Source organism: Acomys minous (assembly GCF_964271855.1).
Source record: "Acomys minous genome assembly, chromosome: 5".
NCBI lineage: Eukaryota > Metazoa > Chordata > Mammalia > Rodentia > Muridae > Acomys > Acomys minous.
This window is the reverse complement of record NC_140494.1, coordinates 24,028,676-24,046,189: the sequence shown is the minus strand read 5'-3', so window position 1 is coordinate 24,046,189 and position 17,514 is coordinate 24,028,676. Positions and strand designations below refer to the sequence as shown.

General features: G+C 40.3%; 1 long non-coding RNA gene across 1 annotated transcript in view; it reads right to left on the bottom strand.

Annotated features, from left to right (window-relative positions):
• The window catches only part of LOC311597647, a 31,614-nt gene extending 15,513 nt beyond the window's left edge, over positions 1 to 16,101 (bottom strand). Inside the window, exons 1-2 of the long non-coding RNA XR_014779300.1 lie at positions 15,968 to 16,101; positions 14,216 to 14,336 (exon numbers count right to left, since the gene is read on the bottom strand). This is a non-coding gene — a long non-coding RNA (uncharacterized lncRNA). The remainder of the gene's footprint in view (positions 1 to 14,215; positions 14,337 to 15,967) is intronic.
• Positions 16,102 to 17,514: the final 1,413 nt, after the last annotated feature.

The window sequence follows — 17,514 nt, the reverse complement described above, 5'->3', positions numbered from 1 at the left end:
ATATATTCTAATAGGAAAAGAAAAAGAATGAAACACATTCCATTCTCGGGAAATATATGTTCATACATAATTTGAAACATGGGTATCATAAGCCATTACATTTTTTTTATCATGTGAACTCTCAAACAAAGCAAGAGAAGACAAGACATAACCACTGGTGACCACTCCAATTCTGAGAACTGTAAAAACAAAGTGAAATAGCAACAGACCATTAAAATGATTATCATTTGGTCCAAAGATTGGACCCTGCATTTAGAGTGAAGAAAAGACGGGACCATTTTATTTTTAAAAATGAAACAAATTTGCTTAAACATAAGATTAAAATTCTAATAATAGTCACTTAATTCTCTATTGTTGTAAACTCACTTCTGACTGTGGAATGAAGCAGGGTTTAAGCACTTACTAAATATGTCACTCACTGAGAACAAGGTAAAAAGCAATCCAATAGCCTCATCTATGCTGCTATTTCCCAAAATTCCCTGCTCCTCGTTGTCAGTCTTTGTGATAGTGCTGCGGCATTTCTAAATGTTTATAGAGCTTTCTCCTTGGATGGCATTCATCATCACTTTCCGCCCACCAACTCACTTACTGATTCATTTCCACTAGCTGTCAATGACACCATCATTTTCTGCACAGAAAAGCCTTTTTTTTTTTTTTGAGTCACCATTGACTCATTTCTTTTTTTTCAATCTGATTTGAGCCACCATGAAATCCTATGTAATTGCAAAATAGCTCTGGATTCCATCCATCTGCCTATAATTCCATAACCCAGTCACCTTGTCCTTGTGTAGCTCAGTGACTCTTATTTCCCAAATCTCTATACCATGGCAGATCAGAGAAGAGCAGTCCGCCTGAACAGCAGACTCAATGGCACTTCAACTTTCCCGAAGTCTCTGCAACTTCACAGTGAGTAATAAAAAGGAAAAGTGTGGAGCCAGACTTCCTCAGTGACTCAGTGACTCAGCTGGCTCTGAGCATCCCTAACAGTGCCTCAAAATTTTCTTTCATCAAACTGTTATAATGATTTATTATGGTTAGAACAAAATAACCCAACACACAAAAAAACATTCATAGCAGGGTTATGAGAAGCTACTTTTGCTGCTGTTATTACTATTAATTATTGATGTGGTTTATGTTGGCTGTCCTGGATCCACTTTGTAGACCAGGCTGGCCTCGAACTCACAGCAATCCACCTGCTTCTATTTCCCTGAGTACCAGGATTAAAGGTCTATGTCACCACGCCTACCTATGCACTCCATTTGTTTTATAATTTATTTTTATTTTCTGTGCATTGGTGTTTTTCCTGCAGGCATGTCTGTGTGAGAGTGTCTAGTCTTGGAGTTAGAGACAGCTGTGAGCTTCCATGTGGGTGCTGGGAACTGAACTCTGGTCCTTTGGAAGAAGAGTCAGTACTCTTGACCACTGAGCCATCTCTCCAGCCCCATATTACTCCATTTTTAATCTAATTCTTCTCTAATGGAGAATCCACATTGCTCTTAATTTTTTCTTGCCATTTTCTTCCAACATTTTGGGGGACATGTTTCTGATCCCAATTCCTTACTTCTCTCACCTTGATCCTTTTATATGTTCACACTATCCACTAAAGAGATAATGGTGCAAGAATTCTACCAGGGTCAGGAGAAAAGGACTCATTTCACCACAAAGAATTTTAAAGACAGTCCTTAATAAAAATCCATTCTTTTAAACATTATCGTTCTACATCTAAAGACTGCATCAAGAAATTGATGATTAATTCTCACATCAGCTTCATTCCAAAGCAGATACCTGATCTCATAAGAAAGAATAATATGATTTCGTCCCTAAAAACCAAAGTCTGTCAAGAGGAAATGCCTCATATATATATATATCAAGTTCAATGTCACATTTCTTTTAATTTTTCGATTCTGCCTCAGTTCCACAACTCATATTTTAGTTTAAGTAATTTTAGATCACATTTTTTTGTTCAATGTTTACATGTCTTGGCTGCTTTTCTTCTTTCAAGTCCTCCAGTTGCACACTGCCCCACTCTTCTCATGTCTGTTGCACTAAGCCTACTGTCTCTTTGAAAATACATATTCTTTCTTAGCCATAAGCACTTACATTCTCCACAGACCAATTACTTTCTTGTGTTCTGACCTGGGCTGGTCCACCTTCCCTTAGGCACCCTTGTGGTCCCTTTCCCCCCAGAGGTCTTCAGAATGATTAATGCTGAGGTTTCAGGATCACATGGCACATTATGGCCCAGAACCCCTGGATTCAAACAATCTCCCTGCCTCAGTCTCCTGAGTAGCTGACACTATAAGAGTGTGTCGCTCTTGTTTGTTTGTTTGTTTGTTTTTGATAGACTTTACTTTAGGATTGTGGTTTTTTAATGAAAGGAAGTCACTTAAATTACTTTATTAAATTGATATAGAGTTTTAAAATATTCTTCTGAGCATGCATGGTATTTTATTTAATTGGGGCAGTTTTCAAGTGCAACTTGTTTTTGTTGTTTCTCCATTCTTCTTCTGTTTCTCTGCCTTTCCCTGCCCTGTAGGTTTCCACATTCAGAACTGTCTTTCCTACTTTCATGCAATGTGAGTCCTTTTGCTCACCTTGGACTTTCTCAACACTTCTTCTTCCCTGCTCATGGCCTCCATATCTAGTTTCACACCCTATAATAACTCTCATACCTACTTGTGTACACACATACAAGCACTAAAAGTTATGGTATGCATAGGAGAGAGAACATTCAGTCTTTGTCTGAGTCTTATATTCTTTCCAAATGTATCTGTTTTCTTGAAAAAATATTGATTTTCTTTACTGTTGAATAAAATTCTGCTGTCTATACCATATTTTAAATCCATTTATCTATTGATGAGCCATCTAGGATTGTTTCATATTCTTGCTGTTATGACTAATCCAGCCATGGATATTCAAGAATCTCTGTGGTAAATACAGAGCCTTTTGAGTATATGCCCAGGAGTGGTAGGTGTCACTGGGTAATATGGTTGTTCTACTTTTAATTGTTTTGAGAAACCTCCACATTGTCCTCCATATTGACTGTGCTGGTTTATACTTCCACCAGCTGTCAATAAGGATCCTTATTCCCACATCCTTATCACCATTTTTTATGACAGCCACCATTCTGACTAAAGTGACATAGCAGCTCAAAATGTTTCTAATTTGCATTTCCTTGTGGCGAGGATGTCAAACTTTCTTAAAATATTTATTGCCCCAAATTTGTATTTCTTGTGTTCATCTCATTAGCCTTTTCATTGATTGGCAGTTTTGATTTGAGGTCATTATATTTTTATAGTCTAGATATTAACCTATGTCTGAAGTAGAATTGGTAAATATTTTTCTTCCATTCTATGGGTTGAATGTTGATGCTGCTGATAGTTGCCTTGGCTGTGCAGAAAGTTTTAAATCTCATATTTTCCCATTTGTTTCCTTAGGAGTATTTCCTGCATTATTAGAGACCTGTTCAGAGAGTTCTTGCCTTTAGTTGTATTCCTTGTCTTTCTTAAAGTAATGTCCACTTTCAAGGGATCGTTTTGTGCAAGACAAGACATATAGATCCAAGGTTATTCTTTTGAAGGTGCATGTACAGTTCTGCCACCACCACTTGCTGAATAGGCTTTTTTCTAATATGTTTCGATGCCATATACTGTTGCTTCAGTCTACAAGTCTATTTTTTATGCTAGCACCATGCTGTCTTTGTCACTATGGCTCTGTAATGTAGATTGAGGTTTTATAAGTCCTGCAGTGTGCTTTCTACTTAAGATTGATTTAGCTACCCATGCTCCTTTGTGTTTTTATATGAATTATTTTTTCTTAGTTCTGTGGTGAATGTTATTGGGATTTTGATGGAGATTGCATTAAGACTATAGATTATGTTTGAAATAATTTTTAGAAAAAAATAAGTTATATGACTTTTAAAATTAATTCTTTGAAAATTTCATACACGTATATAATGACCTTTGATCGTATCTACTTGCCATTTCTCTACTCCTAAATGTCCACTTTTCAGCTTCGTGACTTTTCCTCCTCTTCTCCCTCTTTCTTTCCTACCCCCCAAGATAACTCTGACACATCCACTTCATGACTACTACTCCTCTTCCTCATTTGCCTCCTCTTTTTTTTAAAGGATAATGCACTAAATCCAATTAGCAAAGGCTGCTCCTGTTTTCAAGGGTACAGAGCCACCCTCTAGAACATGGACAACCTACTAGTGGCCACATTCCAAAAAACAATGATTTTATTTCCCTAAGCAGCCACCAGCTGCCAGTAGTTCCTCAGTATGCGTGGAGCACAGGAGCTCCTTCTTTACTCATACTCAAATTTAAGCTGGCTTGATCTTGTGCAGATCTTGAAGAAAAAGAATTTGCAGGAATACTCAATAAAATCCTCACAAATCAAATCCAAGAACAAGGCAAAAAAATCATCCACCATGATCAAGTAGGATTCATACCAGAGATACAGGAATGCTTCAACATATGAAAATCCATCAATATAATCCACAACATAAATAAAATGAAAGAAAAAAACTCACATGATCATCATATTAGATACTGAAAAGGCCATTGACAAAATCCAATAACCCTTCATGTTAAAAGTTTTGGAGATAACAGGGAGAGAAGGCCCATACCTAAACAGTATAAAGGCAGTATATAACAAGCCAATAGCCAGCATCAAATTAAATGGAATCTTAAAGAAATTCCACTAAAACCAAGGACAAGACAAGGCTATTGAATCTCTTCTTATCTATTCATTATAATACTTGAAGTTCTAGATAGAGCAATACAACAACTGAAGTAGCTCAAGGGGATACAATTTGCAAAGGAAAAACTCAATGTATCATTATTTGCAGATGATATGATAGTATACATAAGTGACTCCAAATATTCTCCCAGGAAACTCCTACAGCTGATAAACACTTTCAACAAAGTGTCTAGATACAAAAATAACTTTAAAAAAAATCAGTAGCCCTCCTACATACAGACAATAAATGGGCTGAGAAAGAAATTAGGAAAACAATACCCTTCACAATAGCCACAAATAATATAAAAAATTTTTATGTAACTCTAACCAAACAAGTGAAAGATCTGTATGATAAGAGCTTCAAGCCTTTGAAAAAAGAAATTGAAGAAGATATCAGAAGATGGAATGATCTCCCATGCTAATGGGTAGGTAGGATTTAAATAGTAAAAATGGCCATCTATCCAAAAGCAATCTATGGATTCAATGCAATTCTCATCAAAATACCAACACAATTCTTTACAGACCTTGAAAGGACAATTCTCAATTTCCTGTGGAAAAACAAAAACCCCAGGATAGCTAAAAATTCTGTACAATAATAGAACTTAAAATCACCATCCCTGATTTTAAGCTGTACTACAGAGCAATAGTAATAAAAACTGCATGGTAATGGTATAAAAGCAGAGACGTTAATCAATGGAATAGAACAGAAGTCCCAGAAATAAACCCACACACCTATTGACATTTTATTTTTGACAAAGAAGCCAAAACCATACAATGAAAAACATAAAGCATTTTCAACAAATGGTACTGGTCTAAATTGGATGTCTGCGTGTAGAAAAATATATATTTATCACCCTGCACAAGACTCAAGTCCAACTGGATCAAAGACCTCAACATAAAACTGGATACATTAAATCTAGAAGAAGAGAAAGAGGGTAAGAGCCTTGAACTCATTGGTACAGGAGACAACTTTCTGAACAGAACACCAATAGCTCAGGCTCTAAGATCAACAATTAATAAATGAGGCCTCATGAAACGGAAAAGCTTCTGTAAAGCAAAGGACACTGTCCCTAGGATAAAATGGCAGCCTCCATATTGGGAGACAATCTTCATCAACCCTACATCCAACAGAGGGCTGATATCCAAAATATATAAAGAACTCAAGAAACTAGACATTAGCAAACCAAATAAGCCAATTAAAAATGAGGTACAGAGAATTCTCAATAGAGAAATAGCTAATGACTGAAAAGCACTTAAAGGAATGTTTGTTGTCCTTTGTCATCAAAGAAATGCAAATCAAAATGGCCCTAAGATTCCATCTTAACCTGTCAGAATGACCAAGTTCAAAAACACAAGTGACAGCACATGCTGGCAACTATATGAGCAAGGGGAACACTCCTCCATGGCTGGTGGGAGTGCAAACTGGTACAACCACTTTGGAAATCAATCTGGATGTTTCTCAAAAAATTGAGAATAGCTCTACCTCAATGCCCAGCTTCACAATTCCTTGGCATGTACCCAAAGGACGCTCTATCATACACCAGGGACATTCACGCAACTATGTTCATAGCACCTGAATCATGAAAAATCCAGGCAATGGGTGGAACTAGAAAAGATCATTCTGAGTGAGGTAAGCTGGACTCAGAAAGACACAAATGGTATATACTCACTTATAAGTGGATATTAGCCATCTAGTACAGGATAACCATACTATAATTCACAGACCCAAAGAAACTAAGTAACAAGGAAGACCCAAAGGAAGATATTTGTATCTCGTGCAGAAGGGGAAATAGAACAGACAGCGGAAGTGGTTGAAGAGAGGGGACAGGATAGGAGAGGGAGTGTTGAGGGAAATGAGGGTGGGGATCAGATGTGGGGAGAGCTGGGGCCGGAGGAGAGAAGGTTTGTAGAGAGAAGAGATACTGCAGGCAGGGACATCTCTCAGACCAGCCGGAGACCTACAACAGGGTAGGCTCTTGGGAGGACATGGGGGTGACTTTAGCTGAGACCCCTAGTAGCAAGAGTCATAAAAACAAAAGAGCCCACCCTCTATCCAGCCAGGACTACTGGTGAAGGGATAGGAATACCAACTCACACACAAAAACTTCAACCAAAAATTTATCCTCCTACAAGATGTTCAGGGACAAAGTCAGAGCAGAGATTGAGGGGATAGTCAGTCAGTGTCTGACCTGAGACCCACACCAAGGGAGAGTGTCACCCCCTGACACTATTAATGAAACTCTGCTATACTTGCAGATGGGAGCCTAGCATAGCTGTCCTCCAGGAGGCTCCACCCAGCAAGTGAGTGAAACAGATGCTGGGACTCACTGGCAAACATTGGGTAGAGTAGGGAGCCTTGTGGAAGAGTGGGGAGAAGAATAGAAGGACCCAGAGGGGACAGGAACTCCACAAGAAAACCAACAGAGCCAACGAGCCTGTGCTCAGAAGGGCTTGTGGAGTCTCAAGCACAAACCAAGGACTGGGCATGAACTGGACCTAGGCTCCCTACAAATATGTACCCAATAGGTAGCCTGGTCTTCATGTGCATAGCCTAGTAAGTGGAGCAAGGGCTGTCTCTGACAAGGACTCTGTTGCATGTTTTTCAATCGCTTCCCCATAGAGTAGGAGGGCTGCTTTGCCAGGCCATGGAGGAAGAGGATGCTCAGTCCTGAGGTGACTTGTTATTCGGTGGTTGTTGTTGTTGGTGTTTGTGGGGGAGTGGGAGTTTCCCTTTTCTGAGTGGTTTGGGAGGGTGTATAGGGGGAAGAGACAGGGAGGGCGAGACTAGGAGGAGAGGAAGAAGGAGGCTACGATAGGAATGTAAAGTGAATAAAGAAAACAGAAAAAAGAAAAGATAAAGGTCACCCTTAGTGAGGTAACCCAGACCCCAAACTATAAACATAGTATTTACTCACCTATAAGTGAATAGTAGCCAGAAAGTACAGGATAACAAAGGCCCAAGGTGTGTGTGTGTGTGTGTGTGTGTGTGTGTGTGTGTGTGTGTGTGGTGAATCTCACTGAGAAGAGGAAATAGAATAGACATAGGGTGTGGATAGAGGGAGGGATCTGGGATAGGAAGAGTGCAGGATGGATCAAGTTGGGGAAGGAAGGATGGAGAGTACTGGGAAAGAGAACAGGAACCAGTTGCGAGGTGGGGAGAGCATCTCTGGGGAGAGCTAGAAATCTTGGACAATGAAAACTCCCAGGAAACTATAAAGGTGACCCTAGCAAAGACTACTAGCAATTGGGGGTCTGGAGTCTGAAATGGCCATTTCCTGTAACCACAAAAAGACTTCTAATGCAGGGACTGGGACTCTAACTCAGCCACAAAACCTTAGGCCCATAATTTCTCTTGTTAACAAGATATGCAGGGTAAAATGGAGAAAACATTGAGGGAGTGGCCAACTAATGACTAGTACAACTTGAGGCCCATGCCATGAGAGAAAGTCCATCCCTGACACTATTAATGATACTCTGTTATACTTACAGACAGGTGCCTAGCATAAGTGTCATCTGAGAGGTTTTCCCCAGCAAGGACATAAACAGATGCAGAGACCCATAATCAAACATTAGGTGGAGCTTGAGGAATCCCATGGAAGAGGGGGAGGAAGGATTGTAGGAGACAGAGAGGTCAAGGACACCACAGAAAGCCCACAGAATCAGCTAACCTGGGTCCACAGGGGTTCACAGAGATTGAACTGTCAAACAGAGAGCACGCTTGGGACAGGCCTAGGCTCTCTGTTCATTTATGACATTGGTGCAGCTTGGTCCTCATGTGGGACTCCTAAAAGCAGAACTGGGAGCTGTAGCTGACTCTGTTGCCCCCGCCTCTGTGTCCCTTTCACCTAAGGGAACTGCTTTGCCCAGCCACAGTGAGAAAAAAATGCGCTTAGTCTTACTACAGCTTGATATGCTAAAGCGGGTTGATATGAGTTTTTCTCTTCTCTGAGGAGAAAGGGAGAGGGGCACAGGAAGAGGGGACACTGGGAGGACAGGAGAAAGAGGAATCGGTGAACAGGATATAAAATAAATAAAAAAGAAAAAGAAACCTTAAGGCTTGTCTACACAGCAAATCCCAAGCCAGCCAAGGCTACATAGTGAGACCCAGTTACAGACCAAGTCTCTTTGGGGACTGGAGAGATGGGTCAGTAGTTAAGAGCACTGGCTACTCTTCCAGAGGACTCAGGTTCCATTTCCCACGCCCATATGGCAGCTCACAACTGTCTGTAATGTCAATTCTAGGGAACCTGATGCCCTCTTCTGACCTCGGGCATGCAAGTGGTACACAAAAACACATGCAGACAAAACACCTGCCTGCATGGAAAATTAATAAAGGGCCTCTTCATGGCTCTGGTGATGTTAAAGGCCAAGCACCGAGAAGCTGACTGGGAATTCTCTGTTGGTAATTCTTGAGCATTTTTTTTTCGGACTATGATTTCTTAGGGGTGATCAACTGAGCTATGCGTCCCTGAGGCCTCTGAACTTAAGTTTTACCTAGAGCTCTGTGGGCATTTGTGTTCCATTCACATGGACAGTCTCTCTCTCTCTCTCTCTCTCTCTCTCTCTCTCTCTCTCTCTCTCTCTCTCTCTCTGTTTCTCTCTCTGTCTTTCTGTCTCTCTGTCTCTCTCTTTGTCTCTTTGTCTCTCTCTGTGTCTCTGTGTCTGTATCTGTCTCTCTCTGTCTCTGTCTCTTTCTCTCTGTCTCTCTCTGTCTCTGTCTCTCTCTGTCTCTGTCTCTCTGTCTCTGTCTCTCTCTGTCTCTCTGTCTCTCTCTCTCTCTCTCTCTCTCTCTCTCTCTCTCTCCACTCCCTCTCCATCCACCTCCGTGTCTGTGTCTGTGTGTGTTTCATCTGTTTCCTGAACCTTGAATTTACTACTTCCGTACTGCTATGGGGGTTCTTATTCCCCTGCCCTCTGCAGGGTGGGTAAGGGCTTTGAACTCAGTTTCTAAACAGCATGCCTTATTCTGCTCTGTTTCCTGCTCTCCAACAACTATTTCCCCACTTTCCTAAAGGTTCTTTAGAAAAGGTTAAAATGTATTTTCCATGGGTAATCTCTTATTCTCATCATGATGATTTTTCTATTTTAAATGTCCATACTTTTAATTTACCTTGGCAGAGAGAAAATGTATAAGATACTATTTCTTTTAACAGAACCCTAGAGCTTATTTTCATTGCACTCCCAAATACATTCGGTTCCAACCCTTCCAGTCCTATGTGTCAGAAAGTGTCTATATTTGGACCTTGCATTTGATTGTAAGTGACTCACAGCTATTCCCTCAGCAGACCAAGGCATTCTTCCCCGACCTCCAGCTCAGATCTTATGGATGAGGAGATATGAAGTCAGAATGGCCTTTATTTCTTGGTTCACAGTTTTCTGGAACTTTCAGTAAATTTTTTTTCTCATAAAAAATGATTCTAAATACAGGCTGTATTGTTTTTCAATGCTGTGAGCAAAACCTCCAAGAAATGTAAGAGAGGAAAGGGGGTTTGTGCTGGTGCATGGGTGCAGAGGCTACAGTCCATCAGGGCAGTGGTGATATGGTTCAATGGGAGCAGAGGTCTGTGGTGGGTGGGCTGTAAATGGCTGATGGTCAGAGAGAAGCCAAACCTGGTATAAACTTGCAAGTCCACCCCTAGTGGCTACTTCCTCTTGGACTCAAAGGTACAACATCTTCCAAATATAGTGCCAGCACCTGCCAGTAGGTACTTGCGTATGTATGTACCTGTGTGGGCATTTCAAATGCAAACTTTTACATAGCTATTTAAAAAAAATACTATCCTACTCCGCATTAACTGCGTATGTTTGATAATAAAAATGCATATCTCTTCTCACACTTGGACTCACTTTACTATGTTTATGTTTTCCCATCAGGTTTCAATACCTTTACTTGAGATTTAGTGATGTCTCTAAGATACATAGCGAGGAGCAACATGAGAAGCACCTGGTGTACAAGTAACTCGGAAGTATATTTGGGAGAAGACTGACCCCTGACCTCTGCTTTAATAACTCATAAGATTGCTTGGAAATAAGCCTCCTGAAAAAGGAAAACCAACGAAGAAAATTATTAGTTAAGGATACTTCCCCCTTTTATTGAAAGTAGATTTTTCTCACATAATATGTCTCTATTAGTATTTTCTCTTCCTCTACTCCTCCTAGCTCCTCCTCATCTCTTCTCCCGTATAGAACCATTCTGGATCTGTCTTTCATTAGAAAACAGACAACAACAAAATAAAATAAAAAATTAACCCATCAGAATAGGGCAAAATGTGCAAACATAAGGGGAAAAAGCCTAAGAAAAGGTACAAGAAAAGGATACGGATGCAGAGACTCACTCATTCCCACAAATCAAGAAACCGATAAGTGCACTAAACTGACAGTCATATACCAAAAGGACCCGTGTAGGCCTGCGCACACTACCTCAGACTCTGAGAGGTTGGATGGGGTCAGACCTTTTCAGGCTGAGCTTTTCAAGGCTTCTCACTCTGCATAATGTCTAGCTGTGGGTCTCTGTATCTGTTTCCACGGGCTCCTATGACGATGGTTGGGAAAGGCACTGCTCTATCAGTCAAGCAGAATGTCACAAGAAGTCATTTCATTACTGCTTTCTTTTGGCAGAACAGTAACATTTGGTTTTACTTTAGGTCTCTGGGCTGTCTAGTCTTAGGTAGTCAATTTCCCAAACAGTGTCAGGTATGTGTTCCATCTTGCATAATGGACTTTAAGTCAAATTAGGTATTAGTTGGTTACTTCCACAACCTTTATGACACTTTAGCCCTAGCATATCTTGCAGACAAAACAGCACGTTAGAAGAAAGGATTTGTAGCTGGGTTGATGCTTACATTTGTCCTTTGGTAGCATAAAGAGTACTTTCTGGCGCCAGAAACACGAGCCAGTCTCTAATGTACACGTCAGCTTGGACCTCTCCATCTTCAATAGGTTGTGTAGGTGTTGTGTTCAGCTGTCAGTTTGTGAAGAGCAATCTACAGTCTTGGCAACAGACTGGGTTATTTGGGGGTTTCCATGGGACCCCTTTGGCTAACAACTCAATTAGATGTAACCCATTCCTGGTATTGGAAGCTACATTTGGGGACAAGAGATGTCCAGTTGGGGCTGTATCTACCTCATTAGGTACACACACACACACACACACACACACACACACACACACACACACACACTTTCTACTGTCTTAGGGTTATAAACTACTCCTCAAATGGCCCTTGGTTTTAGCTGTGCTTCCACAAATTCTGTCCTTCACCCTCCTCTTCCCTTTGTCTCCCAACTTGATCCTCCTATTCCAGCTCCCCCCAATCATCCATAACTATCTATTTTATTTTCCTTTCCTAGGGATATCTAACTACTCCCTCTCCCCAGTTTTTCTTAACTAGGTACTTAACCTCTGTGGTTCTACAGACTATAGCTTGGTTATAATGGACTTCCCAGCAAATATCCACATGTAAGTGAATTTGTACCATATTTGTCTTTCTGGGTCTGGGTTACTTAGGTTGACTTTTTCTTGTTCCATCCATTTACTTATGAATATCATGATTTCTTTTTTTTTTTCTTAGCAGCTAAGTCATGCTCCATTGTGTAAATGTACCACACTTTCTTTATCCATTCTGTTGAGGGACACCTAAATTGTTTCCAATTTCTGGCTATTGTAAATAGAGTAGCGATCAACATGGTTGAGCAAGTGTCTCTGTGGTAAGATGATTGTCCTTTGGATAAATGGTATAGCTAGAGCTAGAGGTAGATCAATTCTCACCCTCCTGAGGAACCAACACACAGATTTCCGTGGTGGCTGTGCACTCAAACTAGCAATCGGTGAGTGTTTCCTTTATTTCATGGCATAAGGCACTATTGATGTTAGCCACTCTGATGGTTTAACATGAAATCACAAAGTAGTTTTCATTTGTATTTCTCTGATGGCTAAGGATATTAAATATTCTCTTTATGATTCTCAGCCATTTGACCTTCCTCATTTGAGACTCTCCGTTTAGATCTATGTCCCATTTTTAATTGTGTTATTTGTTTTCTTGATAGTCAATATTTTGAGTTCTTTATGTATTTGGGGCATTAGCCCTCTATTGGATGTATAGTTGTTAAAACTTTTACCCATTCTATAGACTGCTGCTTTGTCCAAATGATATATAAGAGTGCAAATGTATGTGTCTATAAAAGCTAAAAATGAGAGACTATGTAAATAGTATTTTTACACAAAACCTAAGATTCTTCATTGCTTTAAAGGTATCTTTTTCTTAATTTGCTTTCTATTGCTGTAATAAACTCCTTGATCAGAAGGTCAGAAATAACTGGAGGAGGAAAGGGTTTCTTTCAGCTTATGACTATAGCGCATTATGAAAAGGAGTCATGACAGGAACTCAAGGCAGGAAGCTGGAGGCAGGAACTGAAGCAGGGGCCACGGGACAGTGCTGCTTACTGGCTCACTCTGCTTTGCTTGCTCATCTTGCTTTTTTATACTGCCCCTAACCATCTACCTGCACAGGGTTTACCCATAGGATAGTCTGATGACAGCATTTTCCCAGATGACCCTAACTTGCATCAAGCAGACAAAAAAACTAGGCAGTGCACTGGCTCATTATCAAAACCTTTTCCCATTGTCTTTTAGAACAGCTGTGAACACATGAAACCTGTTTAGTGGCAGAATTTTTACGCTGAATCTTTGTTTTACTTATTCCTCCAACTTGTAGTTACTGTGTTCACTCGCTTGTCTTTTCCATCCACAAAGACTGAATGAGTACTTTCATTTTGCCAAGAATGATGTGGACTAGATATAACTTAGAGATCTACACACTGAAGCCCGAGTCTCTGAAAGCAGCTATAAACAGTGGTTACCATCTATGCTTTTACATCGCTACAGTCTTAATAAAATGCTACTTTGTTTTCCTTTCCTCTTCTCATCCATCTCTCCCCATTTGCACCGCTTTTTGAAGAGCCGTCTCCTTTGCGCAATCCTTCTGGAAATTCCAACCTTCGTATTTGCTAGTGGCTGCATTTATTTAGGATCTTTCCTGTTCCACACTGTGCTGTTGAGGCACTATAACCTCAGTCACACCACACCCAAGTAAATATCCAGACCCCATTCTGTGCTTTATCTGTAGCTTGTCTTAGTTGCTTCAGCTCTGAAGAGCAAGTTACCATCGCAGTTTAAACACCACAGTGTTTATGTTACTCACACGTGTTCCTTCTCAACTCTCTTCACTGTCAGACCCTTTTCTCCGCCTACCTATTGATGTCTTTTGGTGGGCTACCGGGCACTTTAGGACACTCTTGCCTCCATGGAAAGTCAATGGAAGGAACACATGACATAAGAGAAAAGGGAAAAAGTGAAATTCAGAAGAGAAGTGACTGGTTGGAAGGAATCTTTAGTTGAGGATGGGTGTGTCAGTAGAGCATCCTGACATTCCATATTTGTGGGGGGCTGATAGGGTAAATCAAGGCTTCTTACCTTCCAGAGTGGCTGGTGCTGCAGGATGCTTCTCTCTTAGAACATACAACGTGCACTTAATGATAGTATCTCCCACACCTGTAACTATTTTTTTTTTAACTTCCAAGTCTGTAAAATAGGTCTGTACAACGATAAGAAAGTTTTCTTTATTTTTCCCTCTGCTGTTGTCTGATCATTTCAGAAACTATCAGCTCGGTTCCAATAGAGTCATCCAATGGCTTGGCCAGTGCCAGAGCATGCACACTGCCCTCTTCCGTGCTGGTAAAGATCCAGATGTTTTGCATCTACAGCAGCTACACTATCCACTTGTGAATTTTTCAGTGATCTAGTCATGTTCATCTTCATTTTTCAGTTCCTATCTCCTTTCTGTGTGTGCAGTGCCAGAAATAGAACCCAGAGTCCTTGTGTATCCTAAGCAGGGAAGCCACTGGCTCCGCCTGCAATCCTGGCTATATACTAACTTTAAAACCACATATTTCCCTCCTTTCAATTAAAAATATAAAGGCTTATGGGAAAAAATTTAAAATTTCCATGAATACCCAGCACATATCAGCAGTATAGAGTCACCAATCCCTGGCATTTTACCACATCTGCACCTTCTGTGTTTATGTGTCTGAAATGTTTTGCTTTTGCTGGGTCATTTGAAAGAAGCGGAGAAGCTGCAGATGTCATGGCACATTAGGTTTTAAGTTCTTTGGCATGTAGCTTCACAAAGTATACTAGTAAATTTCCTAGCAAACAAAAATATTACTGTTATTAATATGATAAATTTATCTGATGATATTTGAAATACTTTAAAAATATGTATTCATTCTTTGTTCCACTAATACCACTTATAGCTTTTTTTTTTTTTTAGTTAGGATGAAAGCAACATCAAATTTTCCATTTATTTGTCATTTTCCTTCAGCCTCCTTTAATTTAGAACAGTGACCCTAGTTTTATAGTTCAAATGCAGATAACGATGCAGTTATAGACAGGATTATGCCTTGGGCTTATTGAAAGCATATTTTTCTGAATTATAACTTCAATAACATTTATCTGTCTTTGAATTGATTATGTTCCAGTTAAAACTAATCACACATTTGTAAATCAACAAAGGATCTTTTAATGGCCAACACCATTGCTTTGTACTGTATATTACTTTGTGCTGTTAACATAAATTGAACAAATTATACTCATTATAACATTTATAGCTTGGAAATTGTTGTTTAAATTAGAAATACTGTAATTCACAAGGTTCATTTCCCCCATCACTAAGATACATAAATATTATGTCTTTAACCACAAACCACTTCTTCTGTCCATGTTCATTTTATTAGTTTCCCCCATTTCCCCTCTAAAAACTGCATCACCGCTCCTTTCTTCTTTTTTCCTTCCATTCATCTTTCCCTCCTGCTGCTTTTCATAACACCAACGAAAAGCCTGCCTCTGTTAGGAACCTTTCCTGGTAAATAATAAACATCGAGACGTTTCGTGAAAAGGCGTAGAGTTGATTCCTGGATCGCCTACAGGCTGGATAACTGTTGAGGATGACCTACATGAGTCTAGGCATCTCAAGGAAATGAAGGAAGAGGGATAAAGGCAAAGCAAGGAAAGGAAGAAGATCCAAGACACAAAGGAGTCAGGTACCTCCCCAAGGACACGGAGTGGCTAAACGATGCCACTGAGCAGGTGGGTCCAGAGCTCAGAACCCCCCACCATTCTGCCTCATTGTCTCTCCCAAGTCAAAAGCAAAGGGGCGTATGAACTCACAGTCCTTGATTTTATCTGTCATGATGCCACTGTGGTCCTTTCTCTCCCATTTGGTAGGGAGCTTTCCAGCAGCCTTCCTTGACAGGCTTGTCCCTCGCTACCCTTTCTTGATGGCACTTTGATCCTTGGTCTCCTTGGCTACCTCTAGAACACACCTCTCACTGTCCTCTGTGGTAGGCTCCCGGTGACTGCGGTCATGGCTGTTTAGTTCTATGAACTTCAGCTTGTGTTTGTGGCCAGAGGAGGAGAGGCTCCGCACATTTAGGCTGAGAGTGTTAAAAACTCCTCTGGTGAAAAAAAAAAAAAAAGAGCCATCTTCTCGGATAAGACGATGTTCTCCTTTCATTTATTTTTTACTTTATTTTATTTTTTGTTGTTGCTGTGATAAATATAATGACCAAAACAACAACAACAACAAAAACCAAAACCAAAACAAACAGACAAACAAAAAAACCCGACTTGGTGAGGAAAGAGTTTGTTTCAGCTTTAGCTTAAGGTCCGTCATCGAAGAAAACCAGGGTGGGAGCTCAAAGCAGAAGAAACCTGGGGGCAGGAACTGAAGCGAAGACTGCGGGGGAACACTGACTCTTCCTGGCTTGATTCCTCTGCTTTGCCCACTCACCTTTCAGATGCAGCCCAGACCTCCCTGCCTAGGGATGGCGCTGCCCACAGTAGGCTGGTCCATTTTACATCAGTTAGAAGTTAGTAAAATCCCCCCCGCAACCCCCCCCCCCCCCGCGCCTCAAGAGATGCCCACAGGCAAATCTGATCCAGGCAGTTCCTCCGCTGAGATTCTCTTTCCTAGGCAGCTCTAGGTTTGTGTCAAGTTGGCTGCTGAAGCTATCTATGGCAGGTAGCTGTGCTGTGAGCTCTAGTCCTCCAAAACCCCTTTAGTTACGTCCTAGTTATTACTTATCAGACGTTCAAAGGGCACAGAGGGTGGGAGGAAAGTACATGATATTTGGGTTTGCTCTGTTGGTTGAAATTCTTTCTTGTTTGGTTGCCAATGGCAACACATCTTCCTTAGTAAGGGTATCAATTCCATATCTTGAAGCATGCTTATAAATATTAAATAAAATAAATCATGTAAAATGTGGAGGAGAGAAGCCAGTAAACAAGAAAGCACTATTTTTATTTTATCTTGACAAAGGATCTTACATGAATTGAAGCAATTTTCTCCGAGACTGACAATATTTTTTGTGGTCATTAGTAGTCTCAGGATCATACATTTATTTCACTGAAGCTTGACACATATCCAAGATGCTCAGAAATGATCCTATTTTTCTGGCTGCTTTTTGCTTTCCTACTCTACAGGAGCTGTAGTTAACTATAAAGATACACTATTATGACTTTATTTAAATAGAGTTGCTGATTTTCTCAGAAAATTACCTGAAATAAATAGCAACATGTGACCCTTTATTTAAGGGAGTGAATATATTCTTCATACATTTGCAAGAAATAGGTATTGCAGGTGTCAATTAGCTGCATGTTGACAGATCTGTTTTAATATTGGAAGCCATTACAAACAGGACTCCCATAAACAATTT